Raw genomic sequence first — 14,722 nt, 5'->3', positions numbered from 1 at the left:
CTTGACTTGTTGGACCTGAACTCAATGTGCTTGACTTGACTTGACTTGACTTGACTTGACTTGACTTGTTGGACCTGAACTCAATGTGCTTGACTTGACTTGACTTGTTGGCCCTGAACTCAATATGCTTGACTTGACTTGACTTGACTTGTTGGATCTGAACTCAATGTGGTTGATATGACTTGACTTGACTTGTTGGTCCTGAACTCAATGTGCTTGATTTGACTTGAATTGACTTGTTGGTCCTGAACTCCATGTGCTTGACTTGACCTGACTTGACTTGTTGGACTTGAACTCAATGTGCTTGACTTGACTTGTTGGACCTGAACTCAATGTGCTTGGTTTGACTTGACTTGACTTGATTTGACTTGATTTGGACCTGAATTCAATGTGCTTGACTTGACTTGACTTGTTGGTCCTGAACTCAATGTGCTTGACTTGACTTGACTAGTTGGACCTGAACTCAATGTGCTTGACTTGACTTGACTGACTTGACTTGTTGAACCTGAACTCAATGTGCTTGACTTGACTTGTTCGACCTTAACTCAATGTGCTTGACTTGACTTGTTGCACCTGAATTCAATGTGCTTGACTTGACTTGACTGACTTGACTTGTTGGACCTGAATTAATGTGCTTGACTTGACATGACTTGACTTGACTTGTTGGACCTGAACACATTGTGAGTGACTTGACTGACTTGACTTGTTCGACCCGAACTCAATGTGCTTGGCTTGAATTGACTTGACTTGACTTTTTGGACCTGAACTCAATGAGCTTGACTTGACTTGTTGGACCTGAACTCAATGTGCTTGAATTGACTTGACTGACTTGACTGGTTGCACCTGAACGCAATGTGCTTGACTTGACTTGACTGACTTGACTTGTTGGACCTTAACTCAATGTGCTTGACTTGACTTGACTTGACTTGTTGGACCTGAATTCAATGTGCTTGACTTGACTTGACTTGTTGGAGCTGAACTCAATGTGCTTGACTTGACTAGGCTTGACTTGTTGGACATAACCTCAATGTGCTTGACTTGACTTGACTTGTTGGACCTGAACTCATTGTGCTTGACTTGACGTGACTTGACTTGACTTGACTTGACTTGTTGGACCTGAACTAAATGTGCTTGATTTGTTGGACCTGAACTCAATGTGCTTGACTTAAATTGACTAGAATTGGATTGTTGGGCCTACACTCACGGTGCTTGACTTGACGACTTGTCTTGTTGGACCTGAACTCAATGTGCTTGACTTGACTTGACTTGACTTGGCTTGACTTGTTGGACATGAACTCAATGTGCTTGACTTGACTTGACTTGTTGGACCTGAACTCAATGTGCATGACTTGACTTGACTTGTTGGACTTGAACTCATTGTGCTTGACTTGAATTGACTTGACTTGACTTGTTGGACCTCAACTCAATGCGCTTGACTTGACTTGACTTGACTTGACTTGACTTGACTTGACTTGACTTGACTTGACTTGACTTGACTTGACTTGACTTGACTTGTTGGACCTGAACTCAATGTATTTTAACTTGACTTGACTTGACTTGACTTGACGACTTGACTTGACTTGTCGGACGTGAACTCAATGTGCTTGACTTGACTTGACTTGACTTGTTGGACCTGAACTCAATATGCTTGACTTGACTTGACTTGACTTGACTTGTTGGACCTGAACTCAATGTGCTTGACTTGACTTGACTTGTTGGCCCTGAACTCAATGTGCTTGACTTGACTTGACTTGACTTGACTTGTGGGTCCTGAACTCAATGTGCTTGATTTGACTTGAATTGACTTGTTGGTCCTGAACTCCATGTGTTTGACTTGACCTGACTTGACTTGTTGGACCTGAACTCAATGTGCTGGACTTGAGTTGACTTGACTTGACTTGACTTGACTTGATTTGACTTGTTGGTCCTGAACTCAATGTGCTTGATTTGCCTTGAATTGACTTGTTGGTCCTGAACTCCATGTGCTTGACTTGACCTGACTTGACTTGTTGGACTTGAACTCAATGCGCTTGACTTGACTTGTTGGTCCTGAACTCAATGTGCTTGGTTTGACTTGACTTGACTTGACTTGACTTTATTTGGACCTGAATTCAATGTGCTTGACTTGACTTGACTTGTTGGTCCTGAACTCAATGTGCTTGACTTGACTTGACTAGTTGGACCTGAACTCAATGTGCTTGACTTGACTTGACTGACTTGACTTGTTGGACCTGAACTCAATGTGCTTGACTTGACTTGACTTGACTTGTTCGACCTTAACTCAATGTACTTGACTTGACTTGACTTGTTGGACCTGAATTCAATGTGCTTGACTTGACTTGACTGACTTGACTTGTTGGACCTGAATTAATGTGCTTGACTTGACATGACATGACTTGACTTGTTGGACCTGAACTCACTGTGATTGACTTGACTTGACTTGACTAGTTGGACCTGAAATCAATGTGCTTGACTTGACTTGACTGACTTGACTTGTTTGACCCGAACTCAATGTGCTTGGCTTGAATTGACTTGACTTGACTTTTTGGACCTGAACTCAATGAGCTTGACTTGACTTGACTTGACTTGACTTGTTGGACCTGAACTCAATGTGTTTGGCGTGACTTGGCTTGACTTGACAAGTTGGACCTGAACTCAATGTGCTTGACTTGACTTGTCTGACTTGACTTGTTGGACCTGAACTAAATGTGCTTCACTTGATATGACTTGACCTGTTGGACCTGAACTCAATGTGCTTGATTTGACTTGACTTGACGGACCTGAACTCAATGTGCTTGACTTGACTAGACTGACTTGACCTGTTGGACCTGAACGCAATGTGATTGACTTGACTTGACTTGACTTGACTTGACTTGACTTGACTTGACTTGACTTGACTTGACTTGACTTGAATGACTTGACTTGTAGGACCTTAACTCAATGTGCTTGCCTTGACTTGACTTGTTGGACCTGAATTCTATGTGCTTGACTTGACTTGACTTGTTGGAGCTGAACTCAATGTGCTTGACTTGACTAGGCTTGACTTGTTGGACATAAACTCAATGTGCTTGACTTGACTTGACTTGTTGGACCTGAACTCATTGTGCTTGACTTGACTTGACTTGACTTGACTTGACTTGACTTGTTGGACTTGAACTCATAGAAACATAGAAACATTGAAATTAGGTGCTGGAGTAGGCCATTCGGCCCTTCGAGCCTGCACCGCCATTCAATATGATCATGGCTGATCATCCAACTCAGTATCCCGTACCTGCCTTCCCTCCATACCCTCTGATCCCCTTAGCCACAAGGGCTACATCTAACTCCCTCTTAAATATAGCCAATGAACTGGCCTCGACTACCCTCTGTGGCAGAGAGTTCCAGAGATTCACCACCCTCTGTGTGAAAAAAGTTCTTCTCATCTCGGTTTTAAAGAATTTCCCCCTTATCCTTAAGCTGTGACCCCTTGTCCTGGACTTCCCCAACATCGGGAGCAATCTTCCTGCATCTAGCCTGTCCAACCCCTTACGAATTTTGTAAGTTTCTATAAGATCCCCTCTCAATCTCCTAAATTCATTGTGCTTGACTTGACGTGACTTGACTTGACTTGACTTGACTTGACTTGACTTGTTGGACCTGAACTAAATGTGCTTGATTAGTTGGACCTGAACTCAATGTGCTTGACTTGAATTGTCTAGAATTGGATTGTTGGCCCTACACTCACTTTGCTTGACTTGACGACTTGTCTTGTTGGACCTGAACTCAATGTGCTTGACTTGACTTGACTTGACTTGTTGGAACTGAATTCAATGTGCTTGACGTGACTTGACTTGACTTGTTGGGCCTGAACTCAGTGTGCTTGACTTGACTTGACTTGACTTGACTTGTTGGACCTGAACTCAATGTGTTTGATTTGACTTGACTTTACTTGTTGGACCTGAACTCAATGTGCTTGACATGACTTGACTTGTTGAACCTGAACACAATGTGCTTGACTTGACTTGACTGACTTGACTTGTTGGACCTTAACTCAATGTGCTTGACTTGACTTGACTTGACTTGTTGGACCTTAACTCAATGTGCTTGACTTGATTTGACTTGTTGGACCTAAACTCAATGTGCTTGACTTGACTTGACTTGACTTGTTCGACCTTAACTCAATGTGCTTGACTTGACTTGACTTGTTGGACCTGAACTCAATGTGCTTGACTTGACTTGACTTGACTTGTTGGACCTGAACTCAATGTTCTTTACTTGACTTGACTTGATTTGACTTGACTTGACTTGTTGGACTTGAACTAATTGTGCTTGACTTGACTTGACTTGACTTGACTTGACTTGACTTGACTTGACTTGACTTGACTTGACTTGACTTGACTTGACTTGTTGGGCCTGAACTTAGTGTGCTTAATTTGACTTGGCTTGACTAGTTGGTCCTGAATTCAATGTGCACTACTTGACTTGACTTGACTTGAAGTATTGGACCTGAACTCAATGTGCTTGACTTTACTTGACTTAACTTGTTGGACCTGAACTCAATGTGCTTGACTAGACTTGGATTGTTGGCCCTACACTCACAGTGCTTGACTTAATTTGATTTGTTGGACCTGTACTCAATGTACTTGACTTGACCTGACTTGTTGGACATGAACTGAATGTGCTTGACTTGACTTGACTTGACTTGACTTGACTTGACTTGACTTGACTTGACTTGACTTGACTTGACTTGACTTGACTTGACTTGTTTTTCCTGAACTCAATGTGCTCTACTTGACTTGACTTGACTTGACTTGACTTGACTTGACTTGACTTGTTGATCCTGAACTCAATGTGCTTGACTTGACTTGGCTTGACTTGACTAGTTGGACCTGAACTCAATGTGCTTGACTTGATTTGACTTGACTTGTTGGACCTGAAATCAATGTGCTTGACTGGACTTGACTTGATTTGACTTGACTTGTTGGACCTGAACTCAATGTGCTTGACTTGACTTGACTTGGCTTGTTGGACCTGAACTCAATGTGCTTGACTTGACTTGACTTGACTTGACTTGACTTGTTGGACCTGAACTCTATGTGCTTTATTTGACTTGACTTGGCTTGACTTGATGGAATGGGTGATCAGTGGAAATGGATTGCATTGGGGGAATGTGTGACTGGTTGAATATTGCATTTGGGGAACGGGGCCCGTTGGGTGAGTGGTGGAATACTGCATAGGGAAGCAGGTTGTGTTGGGGACCTGACCTCCCATGGGGGCTATTTGTGAGTGGTGGAATATTTCATTGGGGGACCCAATGGGTCCCACTTGATCGAGTCTATCATATCATATCTATATACTTAATAGTATGATCTTGAATGTGTGTGTGTTTATTTCTTTGTGTATAATCACATCTTTGCGAAAAAATGACGCGGTAACTGTAAAATGTTTACATAGTCCAAAGTGCCATATATATGAAAATTTGGAGCTTTATTTCTCGAGTTATTACTGAAAATGTTCAAAATCTGACAAATCTTTGAATTTAAAAACGAGTCTTTAAAAACGACTGATGTCGTCAAAATGGATCTGTGTGGAGTCTTCCCCGAGTTGCGAGTGATGTCACCTCCCCCCCCCCCGCCATTATTCAAAAAACGATGAAAGAACAAGTAAGTCGGACCTTGGACTGAAGCTGCTGAACTGATGTGAGGGTGGGGGGGTAGGCTTAAAGAAGATTGGAAGAGGCAGAGACAGTGGGGCTGTGGGAGAGCTGGGAAGGGGAGGGGTAAGAAGGAGAAAGCAGGGACTACCTAAAATTGGAGAAGTCAATGTTCATACCGCTGGGGTATAAACTACCCAAGCGAAATATGAGGTGTGCTCCTTCAATTTACGGTGGGCCTCATTTTGGTCATGGAGGAGGCCCAGGACTTACAACCCAGCGGTATGAACATTGACTTCTCCAATATTAGGTAGTGGGCAACGTCACCAGAGGTTGCTGTTTAGATCTCGTAAGTGAGACAGGGGCTTAACACCTCTACTCTCGGGTCAGGCGCTGCTTCTTCGACCCCGCTGCTCGGCGGTGGCCGACTAGGATTCCAGAGGATCGCCGATGCCTCACATCAGCTCCTGGTCCTCCGCCGCCTGTCCGGATAATGTGACCGACGTTGGTTGAGCTGAAGCTAGGATACAACCAGTCTCAGAAAATGCCGGTGTACGGCGAGGACGTTAAGAACTCAATGCAAACTTCAGGCAATGTGTTCCTTACGCTCTTGGGAATCCCTGCTCCCATCCATCCCAACCGTGGCGCACAAGTCTAATGTGTAGGAAGTGTGAAGGATGGTCATCTATCCAGAGGTACGCAGACGTGAGTGACGGCGCAGGCCCGCAGTCAGCTAGGAGGAGAGGTGCCGGCCCCAGCTCGACTCTGCCTGTCCCGCTGGTGGGATGGGGGGGGGGGTTGAGCTGGAGTTCGTGCTACTGTTCCGAGCCGCCTGCGGGCCTAGGCCGCCGCTGCGATGGGTCCGCATCCCGCCGGGTCAAGTAGGCCGGCCCGGGGCCGCCCCGGACGGGACACTCGGGAGGGGACGGGGACGGCCCAGCTGCAGCTGCATAGGGATGACTCACAAGTCTGCACCCATGCAGCGGCACGGGCGCCAAGTGTGTTTAGGCCGGGCGACTTATGACCTGTGCATGCGCAGTCGGAATACCGAACTGGCATATTGAAGGAGAGAATTTTATGTTATATCTGGACCCTAAATCAGCTTTACTTGGGACCCAGCTCAGTAAAGCACAGACACAAAATAAAACATCTCATAGATCAGTAGTGAGTTTATCTAACGTCAGATTATTGAAGGCCTAAACAGTCTGCAAATGGAAACATTAAGAGAGAACATTCAAAGATGCACTGCAGACGCAGCATTTTTATATTCTAAATGGCTACTTGTGGATTCTATATTTTTAAAATGTCATTATTCGTCAATGTCTCTGTTACCTTGCATACAGTGCAGCATGTGTGGTTCCGTGTCGACTAAGGGGTGACCGTGGCTGATAAGGAACGTCAGGGACAGTATAAAAAGAAAAGAGAAGAACAACGTAGCAAAGATGGGCGGGAAGCAAGAGGATTGGGCATTGTATAAAGCGAAACAGAAGCGAGCTGAAAAGGCAACACGGAGAAAAGACGAGGTACGAAAGTAAGCTAGCCAAGAATATAAAGGAGGATAGTAAAACTGCTTTTGGTATGTGAAGAGGAAAAAATTAGTTAAGACCAAAGTTGGACCCTTGAAGACTGAAAAATGTGAATTTATTATGGGGAACAAGGAAATGGCAGATGTTTTGCACGGGTGTGTTGGATCTGTCTTTGCTAAGGAGGACACAAACAATCTTCCTGATATACTCGTGGCCAGAGGATCTGGGGTGACGGAGGAACTGAAGGAAACCCACATTAGGCAGCAAATGGTGTTGGGTAGACAGATGGGACTGAAGGCTAATAAATCCCCAGGGCCTGATGGTCTGCACCCTAGGCTACTTAAGGAAGTGGCTCAAGAAATCGTGGATGCATGGTGATAATTTTCCAATGTTCTATAGATTCAGGATCAGTTCCTGTGGATTGGAGGATAGCTAATGTAATCCCAGTTTTTAAGAAAGGCGGGACAGAGAAATCAGGGAATGTTAGACCAGTTAGCCTGACATTGGTGGTGGGGAAGATGCTGGAGTCAATTATAAAAGATGAAATAGCCGCATATTTGGATAGCAGTGACAGGATCGGTCCGAGTCAGCACGAAGGGGACATCATGCTTGACTAATCTTCTGGAATTTTTGAGGCTGTAACTAGGAAAATGGACAAGGTAGAGCCAGTGGATGTAGTGTACCTGGATTTTCAGAAAATATTTGATAAGGTTCCACATAGGACATTAGTGGGCAAAATAAGGGCACATGGTATTGGGGGTAGAGTGCTGACATGGATAGAAAATTAGTTGGCAGACTGGAAACAAAGAGTAGGGATTTACGGGCCCCTTTCAGAATGGCAGACAGTGACTAGTTGGGTGACGCAAGGCTGGGACTGCAGCTATGTAGTCCCCATCAGAGATAAAGCATCTCCTCAGAGATGCAGCTATGTATCCCCTAAGAGAAAGTACTTTTTGATTTATTATATATACTACATTGGCATATTATACTACATTGGCATATACTACTTCGATTTATTATATAAGACTACTTCAATGATTCAGATGAAGGGCTTCAAAGTAACATAAGCAAATTTACTGATGACACAAAGCTGTGTGGCAGTGTGAACTGTGAGGAGGATGCTATGAGAATGCATGGTGACTTGGACAGTTTGGGTGAGTGGGCAGGTTGGGAATCATAGCAGATGCAGTTTAATGTTCATGAATGTGAGGTTATCCACTTTGTTAGCAAAAACAGGAAGGCATAGTACTATCTAAATGGTGACAAGTTGGGAAAAGGGGAAGTATAACGGGATCTGGAGGTCCTTGCTCGTCAGTCAATGCAAGTAAGCATGCAAGTACAACAGGCAGTGAAGAAAACGAATGGCATGTTGGCCTTTATGGCAAGAAGAGTTGAGTACAGGATCAAAGAGGTTCTTCTGCAGTTGTATAGGGCCCAAGTGAGACCACACCTGGAGTATTATGTGCAGTTTTGGTCCCCTAATTTGAGGAAGGACATTCTTGTTATCGAGGGAGTGCAGCGTTGGTTTACAAGGTTAATTCCCGGGATGGCGGGACTGTCATATGCTGCGACGATGGAGCGGCTGGGCTTGTATACTCTGGGGTTTAGAAGGATGAGAGGAGATCTTATTGAAACATGTATGATTATTACAGGTTTGGACACGCTAGATGCAGGAAACATGTTCCCGATGTTGGGGGAGTCCAGAACCAAGGGGCACGGTTTAAAAATAAGGGGTAAGCCATTTAGAAAGGAGACGAGGACACACCTTTTCTCACAGAGATGTGAGTCTGTGGAATTCTCTGCCTCAGAGGGCAGTGGAGGCCGGTTCTCTGGATAATTTTAAGAGAGAGCTAGATATGGCTCTTTAAGGTAGCGGATTCAGGGGATATAGGGAGAAGGCAGGATTGGGGGTACTGATTGGGGAAGATCAGCCACGATCACATTAAATGGCAGTGCTGGCTCGAAAGGCCGAATGGCCTACTCCTGCACCTATTGCCTATTGTGTCTTAGCGCTGCTGATCTGTGTCTCCACTGTAGCACCAGTGAGGCGGTGCTGGGTGCAGCTTTCTGCCCACCCTTACACTGGGGACCATCACCCGATTAAATGCACACACATCGCTGGATGAACTCAGGGGGTCAGGCAGAATCTCTCGAGAAAACGAATAGGTGACGTTTCGGATAGACACTCTTCTACAGCAGAGATGCTGCCTGAACAGCTGAGTTATTCCAGCTTGTTGTGTCTACCTTCGGTTTAAACCAGCTTCTGCAGTTTCTTCCTATACATCCGATCTTCGGTCTCTGTTTACTTCACAAGGGTTCAGTGCCGGCGAGCAGGCTGTGGGCTGGCTCCGCCCTGCCCGCGTGTGGAGACTTCAGCGGTTGAAAGGACCGGGTCGGGGTGTGGGAGCAGCGGGCTGCTGGAGGCCCTGCAGCAGCTGGGGATCACGTGCTGCCAAAGCTACAGGTCGGATGAGAGTGCAGATTGAACGCGGCTGCAGCAGACCAAACAGCAGTGTGGATATCGACAGCATCACCCCTACAACCCCGATCCAGGGCCGCCCCGAGGACAACAGGCATTTAAGGCCAAGATAATAGTCTATGCATTTAAGAACTTGAAACTTGATGGACACAAGTTGGCACCGCAAACGTGTTGACCGGCGCTGTTTACTACTATTGCACTGCAATCCTAGCAATTTGATGTTTATAATGATTGTACTTCTGTACAGTATCATTTTACTGAATTGAATTCAAATAAAGATATTCACTGTATCTATGTACATGTGACAATAAAATACAATTGACCCAGCGACGTTTAAAGCTGCATCATGGTGTCGGGGAAGGTTCTTCTATTTCCACAGCGTACACTATTTCTAATCCGCTATCTTGATTCCGAAGCATAGGTTAACCGGAAATTATTATATTTGCAGTATAGGATAGCACAGCACAGGGACTGCCAGTTCGTTTGCCCGTCTAAAAGCTTCTTAATCGCCACCCTTGCATCTGCTTCCACCCCCTCTCCTGGCAGCGCATGCCAGGCATGCTACACTCTGTAAAAGCAAATTTGCATTAAAAATATGTTAATATTTCTGCTTTCACCGTATGCTCTCGAGTATTTCGTATATCGACACAAGGGTATCTGACTATCTATCCTATCCCAGTTTGAAGAAGGGTCTCGACTCGAAATAAAATCTATTCCCTTTCTCCAGTGATGCTGTCTGACCCGCTGAGTTACTCCAGTTGATTCTGTCTCTCCTTACAGCTAATTCTCTATTCAGGGCAGCATCCTATGAATCCCTTCACTTGATGCGGTGACAAGAACCATTCAAATATGGTCCCGTTCGTTACACCTCTACTTACGTTACACCCACAGCACAGGGACTGCCAGTTCGTTTGCCCGTCTAAAAGGCCTCAATCGCCACCCTTGTATCTGCTTCCACCCCCTCTCCTGGCAGCGCATGCCAGGCATGCTACACCAAGTTACTCCAGTTGATTGTGTCTCTCTCCTTACAGCTAATTCTCTAATCAGGGCAGCATCCTGTGAATCCCTTCACTTGATGCGGTGACAAGAACCATTCAAATGGTTACCGTTCGTAACGCCTCTACTTGTGATGGAATGTTGAAGGAGCTGTAGACTATTTTTCCATTGAATAAAGCGTCACCCTGCAAATTCACAGGAACATTAAATAATTACTGCAACATTGGGCAGGTGTTCAAAAACAGCAGAAAAAAATTCAACGGCGTTCACATTATGAGAATGATTTTTAATATAATTTGGACAAAAAATGGCTAAAAATGTGCTTGCATAAATACATTTTCACACATTTGCACAAAACTCAGTGTCTACCCGAGCCGTGGAATAACCTCCAGTGCGATGTTACCGCATCCTTCAATTGTTCTCTGAATTTGCTCTGGGTTAGAGCGTAAATGCAAGTGTTTGAACAGGAGCTCATGTACTTTAACATAGCTCCAACTTCCGTGGCAACATAGGCTGGGTCGTTAAGGCCACCGCGGAAATGATTAGCGTTTGTCAGCCCGGTGACTGCAAAAGTCACGCCCGCTGTAATCCACAACAGCACGAAACTGCCGGAGATGGTGAATACCAAAATAACGGACTTTCTTCTGTTCGCCACCTCCGGGTCGGATTGTTTGTCGTTTATGTTACGCCGCAGCGCGCGGCGAGCTCGACTGGCGGCTAAAATACGCGCGGCTGTCACTGAGTTAAACACGAAAATCAACGCAAAAGGAAGAGCGCCCACACAGACGGCGTGAAACTTGAGAAAACCCGCGCCCGCGGGCGAGGTAAAGAAAGGTATGTTTACCCTGCAGCCCCACTGCACCCCGTCAGCAATGTGCAGGGGCTCGTATGCAAACAAAAAAGGGATGTTTTTGGATACGAACAGAAGGGCGAGCGTCGTTAGTACCACAGTCGCCGTTCTCCCGGTACAATACATGGTTTGTAACTTCCGAGAGCAGATTGCTACACATCTGTCGAACGTGAAGGAGAGGGTGAACCAAACTGACAGGTCCAGAGTGACCGTGGATATGTATATGATGAACTTACACAGAGGGGTAATTGTCAGGAAGGAATGTGGGAAGTGGTAGGTGAAAATGTAAAACACCACCACATTGATGACCATGACGAGAAGATCAGCCGAAGCCATGCCCACCATGTAGACAGAGCTGCACTTAGCGAGGCCGCACTTTCCTCGGGAGAGAATTTCGATTGTCAACATGTTTGCTGTAACAGAGAGAGAGAAAGGAATGAAATAATCTGATTTCGGCGTAGACCGGTTATCTTAAACGACACAAAGTGCGGGAGTCAGAGAGAGATCTTCCCTGACTCAACGGGTCTGGAGAATCAGGTGATGTTTAAGGTTGGGGTCCTTCTTCACACAGATAATGATGGGGGTTGGTGGAAGACAGGAGGGACAGGACTAAGGCTGGCAAGTAATAGGTGGATACACATGAGGGTGAGGGTAGGGGAGTTACTCAGATCTTCAATGGTCCTCAACTTCATTCACCCAGACCCGCAAAGGACATTAAATTTAACAAATAATCTGATGGGTCCCGACCCGAAACATCACCTGTCCATGTTCCCCCGGCGATGCTGCCTGACCCGCTGAGTTACTCCAGCACTTTGTGGGGGGTTTTATTAACCAGTTTCTGTAGTTCATTGTTTCTGGACAAGTTATCTCGATGCCCTGGTTACGTATTTAAAAATTGGAGCTATAGATGGCATCGCGCCGTCGGAGACTATGCGCTTCTAAGGCTATAGTGTGGGCAATGACGTGCCGTTAACGCACCCCAGCCTTTCCCATCGCTCGCTGAACCTCGGCGCAGTGACCACGCATTGTGTAGAATCCACTCACCAGGAACACCGATAATCGCCAGAATCGGATAGTAAATCTCTTTCACCAGCAGAACCGGAGCCCGCCCCATTTTCTGTCAGTAGAAGGCAGCAGGTACAATAGCGGATCAATTAAACACAGTCTATTTATACACAGACAAATCTCCTGTGAATCAATCAGTTCAATCACGGACACTTATGACATTCGTCGCACATATTTCATAATCACTTTGTTTACTTTTATGACTCATCGTGTTGGAAATAACCTGTTGTTGCCGAACAGGGACAAATACTTGGATAGGATCAACTGAGCGGGACAGAGCATCTCTGGAGAGAAGGAATGGATGACGTTTCAGGTCAAGACCTTCTTCGGGCCTCTGACTTCAGAAGTCTCGACCCGAAACCCGTTTGCCTTTAGCGTCTGCGGCATCCTATATAAAAGTCAGCAATATTTGGAGAACATTGGCTGAAAAGCGACGTGGATTGCTTTCTATGGAACTTCCGGGACTAAGTGGAGATATGACGGTTTATAACATCATGACAACATGAGAATCCTGCAGATGAGGTTGATAAAGTTTATTTACAAATTTCAAATTAATTCACAAATTAATTGCAAATTCATGACATTGTATAGGGGGGTTGCACGGAAGATCACTGGGTCATAGCGTTTGTCGCACGGAGCCGCTCAATCCATCTGGAGTACATCCGCAACTTCCGGTATATGTTATTAATGCTAGAAACGCGTACTTTCCTGCCTGCTAAAAACTGCCAAAATGTTGAATTTCTGCGCTGAAAAAAATTGTGGAAGTCGAGGTAAGTGTGAGAGACAGGTACCCAACTTTAGAATTCCAAAAGTGAAGCGAAATGAAGGTAAAGGGAAGCGAGAGCTGAAGGGACAACAGCAGCTAAAGTGCTTTGTAAACATTGGCTGTGCAGATATCGGAATTGAAAATATTGGGAATTATCGCGTTTGCTCACTGCATTTCATCAACAGTAAGGCATTATTTGTGCCAATATTGTCTTGATTCCTTTGGTATCTAAAAAGTCTCAGAAGTGATAGATCTGGCTGTAGATTTTTCTTCAGATGCGTTTTCATTTTGTATGTAAAACCCCACTTGAGAGCTATGGGCGATTACAAAAAATTACAGCCAGATTTATCACTTCCGAAACTTTTTAGATGCCAAAGGAATCAAGTAAAAACACAAATAATGCCTTACTGTTCATGAAATGCAGTGAGCAAACGGCCAATGTTCGCTTAGCACTCTGGCTGTTGTTGTCCCTTCAGCTTTCACTTCTATCTACCGTAATTTCTCCTCACTTTTGGAATTCTGAATTAGGTTAAATGTCTCACACGCTTATCCCGATCTCCATAATTATTTACAACGCAAAAATTGACAATTTAAGCGGGTTTTAACGGGCCCACTACGCTGGAAACAATGGTCAGTGCTTACCTGCAGTTCATCGCGTGTACTCCATTTGGAGTAGCGTAGCAACAGTACTGGTCATGGGTCGTGACCCGACTGCCGAGAAACCTCCCTATCAAGGTGAGGGGGGGGGGGGGGGGGGGGGGAGAGAAGCTTCCGAAAACATAATGGATCAAGTTCTTGTTACAAAGAGAATGGTATGTGCCCGAAAGGCCCTGCCACAGGTGATGTTGGTGGAAGTAGACAATTGAGTGATGTTTAAGAGGCATTTAGCAGGTAAATTAGGAGGAAGAAAATGGAAGGCCTGTAATGCCTGAGCAGGTGATGGAGGGAAAGTCTCTCACGTTGAAGAGGTTTCTGGACCAGCACACGATAGGCTAGTTGTTAAAGTAATGTACACGGGATCCAGAATTCGGATAGGCAATTGGATGCGAAATTTGTTTGAAGGGAGGAGACTTAGGGTGTTGGTAGAAGGGTGATTTTTCATGCTAGTCTGTAAGGAGTGCTGAGTCAAAGGGATCAGTGCTGAGTCTACTTTCATGTATATTCATGACTTGTAGGGGGTGGTGTGATTAATACGTTTGCAGATGAAAAATAATGTGGTGGTACTGTGGTCAATGAGGAAGGGTATCTATAATCACAACGGGACCGTGATCAATTGAAGGCGGCACAATGGAGGGTTCGATCATGACTCAGGATGTTGTCTATGTGGAATGTGTATGTTCTCTCTGGATCCGCGTAGGTTTTCTACGAGTGCTTTGGTTTTCTCCCACAATTTAAAGACGTGCAGGGC

This window comes from Amblyraja radiata, chromosome 20 (genome assembly GCF_010909765.2).
Source record: "Amblyraja radiata isolate CabotCenter1 chromosome 20, sAmbRad1.1.pri, whole genome shotgun sequence".
Taxonomy (NCBI): Eukaryota; Metazoa; Chordata; class Chondrichthyes; order Rajiformes; family Rajidae; genus Amblyraja; species Amblyraja radiata.
This window is presented reverse-complemented; position numbering follows the sequence as displayed.